The following is a 6,111-nucleotide window of genomic DNA, read 5'->3' as shown; positions in this document are numbered from 1 at the left end:
GGGGGGGGGGCGGTGTCGGTGGGTGGGTACCTTACTATGAAATGCGGGCAGACAAAGCAACCTCCCACCTTGTTTTTGTCCCCAGAGTGAGTGAATTAAGCATTAGGACACATGCATGAGTGGGCTTGCAGGAGACATCTGACGCAGTGAGAGCATGCCCCCTTGCCTATCTCAGGAAGATACCCTGAAGTGTGTATGTGCTGGAAGTGGGGAGGCAGCGCCCCAGAGTTCACTTTGAGTCTCATTCCTCCCCTCGGCTGGCTGCTTAGACTCAGCCAGCGGAACCAGGGCGTTTCCCCAACCCTATCCCATGCCAGTCTTCATCCCGGACCTCGCCTCCCAGGACGCTCTGCCCACGGGGCCAGTCCGACTGGTGCCAGCACCACGTGCCAAGTCACCTGTAGCCCCAGGTTCCCACAGGCGCCCACAGTGGACCAGGCACCCCCGACGGCCTCGCCCGCCGACTGAGCTACTGGTGACCCTGTGAGCATCCATACTGCCTGCAGGGGGCGCTCGTCGGTTTCCATCTGTCAGGAGGTAACAGGCTTTTTTTCCTTTTTTAAAAAATACTTTTAGCGAATATCCTTTCAAGATCTTTGCCCTCCCCAGCCCACCTGAATTCTAACCTCATTCATTCTCCCTCTCTTCTATTCTCCTCGTTAGGAGAGGTGCTCCTTTGGGGTAGGGACCGCATGTTGAAGGGAACTTCATTGTTTTAGCATCTACTGAGCTGCTTCTACTCGGGCAAGGTGCAGGGCTACAGCAATGAGCACAAACACTGGATGCTGCCCCTCAAGTAAGTGCACACGTATTTACAACACAAGGTTTTAGTACCTCTCACAGCACTGGGCTCATTAATGGGTTATTGCATTTCTCAAGTCCCTATATTTTTTTAACAAATCAAGATCAGAGCATGTATACGGTTTTATTTCCTGTTTTTTTTCACTTAGCATTTTCATTTATGCGTTTACTATGTAATTTCAATCTATTAATAATTTTTATCTGGTAGAATATAGTTAGTTCTGAGGTGCTGTCTCCTCCATTAGATCGTAAGCTTTATACACATCTTTGAATTGCCACCCTCTCCCACATGGTATATGATGGGTGCTGACTATGTGTTGAACTAAAAAAAAATTTCCAAATAAATGAAGTTGGGGGGGACTCAAAGAGAAAACCCAGAATCCAGAGTGGGAAGTCACAACTGATACTAAATAGCTGTGCCCTGGGCCTCAATGTCTTCACCTGTAAGTTAAGAAGGCCGAGCTGGAGAAATTCTACAGTCTGTACTTCTCAAACATTTTTGGGATTCTAACACTGCATACATCCAGAAGAATGTAATGTGGCCCCGTCATGGACATCACATAAGGCTGACTTCAAGTGCTCCCACATTTCCAAGGCCCCCTTCTTGAGTGAGTCTTGTACCCCACGGACCCTTTCCCCTAGCCTTATTCACATAGAACCCTGGGTAAGTTTATGATGTGCCAGGTGATGATTTCATACTTGGATATATTACAAAATGTTTGCCATAATAAGGCGAGTTAACACATCCTTTCCCTCACATCATTACCATTTTGTTATTGTGAGAACATTAAGGCTCTACTCTCACAGCAATCTTCAAGTACACAATACAATATTGTTAACCACAGTCGCCATGCTGCGCATTAGGTTCAACGTGACCATCTTATAATTGAAAGTGTGTGCCTTTTGACCAACATTTCCACGTTCCCCCCACTCTTCAGCCTCTGATCACCACCATTCTATTCTCTGTTTTTAAGAAGGTGATGTTTTTAGATTTCACATAGGAGTTCATACAGTATTGATGTTTCTCTGTCAGGTTTATTTCACTTAGCACAATGCCCTCAAGATCCATCCATGTTGTTCCAAATGGCAGGATTTCCTTCTTTTTCATGGTTGAATAATATTATATATATATATATATAGTGTGTGTGTGTGTGTGTGTGTGTTACATTTTCTTTATCCGTTTTTCTGTTAATGGACACTTAGGTTGTTTCCATGATTTGACTTTTATGAGTAATGCTGTAAGGCAGATGAATGTGCAGATATCTATTCAAAATAGTGATTTTTATCTTCTTCAGATATATACCCAGAAGTGGAATTGCTTAATGATATGGTAGTTCTATCCTTAAATTTTTGAAGGCTTCCACACTGTTTTCCATAGTGACTGCACCAATTTCCATGAATACCAATACTAGTGCCCCAGGGTTTCCTTTTCTCCTCCTCCTCGCTGGCATTTGTAGTCTCTGGGCCTTTAGTTTTCTGTGGGTTTACCCTTCAGCTTGTCCCTGGCAGATGTCCCAGCAGAGCCCAGTCTTCACATGGGAACATTATGTCATCAATGCAATAGGTCATCTCGCTGGTGTGGGAAGGACAGGTCATATTGTGGGGCTGCGAAGGTAACCTTGGGAAGCTCTTAAGGGGTTTATTGTTGCCCCCCACCCCACACATGTAGGGAAGTTATCAGAAACCTGCACTTGTCAGTCTTTCCATGAATCTTCTTAAAGATGAAGTAAGTACCTTGGCAGGAACATTTTTGCAAAAGCATCAGAATAAAATAATAACTGCAAATGACAAAAGACTTAAACACAATCATGGTTAAGATTCTGCTGAGATTCACATATATACACACAATGAGGCAATGGACCTAATTATCTATTCCACTCTTACTCAGCTTGACCACACATCAAATTCTTCCCCCAAGATTCCTTTTCCACAAACCTTCTGCAACTTTCATGTGCCTTTCAACTTTGCCCTATCTTTTCCTTTTGTATTTTAAAACAATCATTTTAATTTAGGACAAAATTATTTTTTGTTACCTTTTACCAAAAAAACTATGTTCTTTATATCATTCTTTTATCAAAACAACACCACCACATTCTATTTTCCTTTCCCTCAACAAAATGCATTTCCTTTTTTTATACCTTCTTGTACAGAAAACATACATCCCACTTTCCATATACAGTCATTTTCTTTCATCCTTATTATGTTCTAGTAGTTTCGTAAAAAGCCTTAGTTCTTTTACAAATCAATTTTGGCTACAGCAGTCTGTATTTTTTTAAAGGCCTCTTTTGTTCTTCAGTTTCTGTGGGCAATGTTTTGGTTAGCTCCTGGGGTGTTTACATTTCAAAGGCATGATAAGATTTGCAAGTTTCAGAGACAGAAAGGATTCAAGTTTTCTCCTAGGCGTTTTGGGATGTATTTCTTTATTATCAGAAGTCTAAGGAAATTGTTATTTAAAATTTTCCTTTGTATTAGGGGATCTAACAGTATAGGGCAGTGGTCGGCAAACTGCGGAGCCACGTGCGGCTCTTTGGCCCCTTGAGTGTGGCTCTTCCTAAGCCTTAGGAGTACCCTAATTAAGTTAATAACAATGTACCTACCTATATAGTTTAAGTTTAAAAAATTTGGCTCTCAAAATAAATTTCAATCGTTGTACTGTTGATATTTGGCTCTGTTGACTAATGAGTTTGCGGACCACTGGTACTGGGCACTCCGTCGATTTCATTATCAATCATCATGACATTCTGCCCTTTGTTCTTCTTACTTTCCCAGGGATTCTACCTCCTAGTCTCCCCATCAGGTCGGTCACAGTGCTCAGACCTTAACCTAAAGCATCTTTTGCCTTCCTAGCTTTGCAAAACGGCCCACTAAGGTCTCAAATTACTTTTCTCTTTAAATTTTTTTTTCAATTACAGTTGACATACAATATTATTGGTTTCAAGTGTACAACATAATGGTTAGACATTTATATAATTTACAACGTGCTCCCCCAATAAGTCCAGTACCCAGCTGGCACCATACATAGTTATCACAATAACTATATTCCCTATGCTCTACTTTACAGCCCCGTGACTGTTTTTATAGCTGGAAATGTATGCTACTTAATTTCTTCCCTTTATCACCCAGCCCCCCAAGCCCTCAAACTTATTATGTCAGCCTCAGAGATAGTTGTCAGCTGCATGCCTTTCTCCAATCTGTTTTTGATCCAACTCTCTAACTTGAGTTTCAGCCTCTAGTTGGGCCGGGGAAGCTGCCCTCTGACCTTGCTCTTCCTTTCCCTGTGAGGGCAGCCTCTTAGCTGGGGAGTTCCCTCCCGGTGCTGGGCAGTGTCAGCTGCGGGGTGGATGATGCAGGCAAAATGAAGCTGTTCTCCCTTCCCTTTTGTGTGGTTCTTCTCAAGTTGTTTAGTTCCATAGTGTTGCTGAAGTTTCTTAAGGGGACTCCAGCACCCTTGCAAGTGTATTTTTGCTCAAACATAGCTAATAGTTGATCTTTGTTGGGGGAAGGAGGCTGGGGTCTCCTATTCTGCCATCTTGGTGACATGGTTCCCCCACTGCCTTTCATTTCTGGATCTGATAGAGGTTGTCTTAGCATTAACTTGACTTTTTAAAAATTAACTAACTAATTAGTTAATGTAGAGCTTTACCTTAATAATTACTAATTCTCTGGTTCCAGGATTCTGACTTCTCTTAATCAGGGTTCCTTCTCCAGACTTAGTCCAGTCCCTCAAGTGTTCTGCAGCCTTGTATGAGCAATTTAGACCCCCATATTCAACTATACAACAAAAAGGCTCCTTTCCAGCCCTTCGAGTTCTCCATTTTTGTCCTGTTATTTTGACCCGACAGTTTTACAATGCTCCTCCACCAGTTTTCTACATGAGAGTAAACACTTTGTTTAATATGCCTCCTACCATTTTAGTAAAGAATGCATTGTAAATGAATGTTATAAGTTCAAAAAACACTAATAATGTAGTTTCCAGCCTTCTTTCCTCAACACTCCTAGACTTGGTCTTCAAATATTATGACCATCATGGTTAAAGATTTGATCAAATTACTTTTAATACAATCCAACCTTCCATCAATGCATCAATGGAATTGATAGCTACCTATTCTGTGTGAGGCCCCTAGCCTAATGAGGGCATTTGTATACCTTTCCAGCAATGGACCAAGAGGACTGGATACATTTCTTACCACATTTCAGGTAATTAAGGATATTGTAACCTCATTAGAAGCCTGTGACCCCTGTCTGGCCTGGCCATGATTAAGGCTTTATCACTTAATTTTTTTTCTAGATTTGGTATCCCAAGAGACTCAAACCAATATAGAAGAGCTCCTTTCCCAATGCTGAATCTTATTTGTCATGGAAATGCACTTGGAAATGTTTAACACTGGAAAGATAGAAAGAGGTCATGCTTCACGGCCCATGGTCAAGATCTAAGTGATGACTCAACCTTGTAGAAGGGGCACAGCTTGCTGTGGATGGAATCTTCTCTGTTAACTCTTAATCCCAAGTTTTGATCAAAACCTTTAGGTAATATGAATGTGGATCTGCATGTTTAAAAAGCCAGGGACCCTTGGTTAAGATGGACGAAGAAAATCAAGCAAATGTAGTAATAAGAAACATTACAATAAAAGGTGACATTTGTCCCCAGGTTACATTTACACTGATGGGAGCCACCTACAATCAGCTAATTTGAGGAAGAGTTGCTAGCTTTCCACAAACCTGCAGACCCACGGACTTCCTCCGCCTTTCTGTGTGGCTCAAGAAGAAGCAATGATCTCTTCTCAAAAGAAATCTGAAGGTTGGGTCCCTCATTTTAGTCATGGTGTAGCCCCTCCGCCATCTTGGACTTGCTCTCTCTGGTGAGCTGAGCTGATCTCTCCCTCCTGTGTGCCAGCGCTGAAACTGGGTGCTTGTCAGACTGTTTTGGAATTATTTCTGCCAAACTGGCCTGTGAGAGCCTCAAGGGCAGCAAAACCTTTATACCTCCAGCACCAAGTGTAGTATCTGGAATTTAGATATTTGACAAATGTTATCTGAGACAATGAAAGGCTTCAGTAATGGACCAGAATTAAGAGACTTTCTGCCACTCTCACCTTGTACTTTAGAGAGAACAGAGAAGATTAGAAGAAGAAACTGGAATTCCCACAGAAACCACAGTTAACTAGAGCCATCACAAGTAAGTGTGAAATAAAAAATCCAAAGAGGACATGTGCTCTGGAGAATGCAGCGGGGGACTAAAACATTGGACCCAAACCACAAAGTCTCCGAGACACAGGTTTCATAGGGCATTGCAGGAGGACAGAGACCCTT

This window comes from Myotis davidii, unplaced genomic scaffold (genome assembly GCF_000327345.1).
Source record: "Myotis davidii unplaced genomic scaffold, ASM32734v1 scaffold185, whole genome shotgun sequence".
Classification (NCBI taxonomy): Eukaryota; Metazoa; Chordata; class Mammalia; order Chiroptera; family Vespertilionidae; genus Myotis; species Myotis davidii.
Note: the sequence above shows the minus strand (reverse complement) of the source record.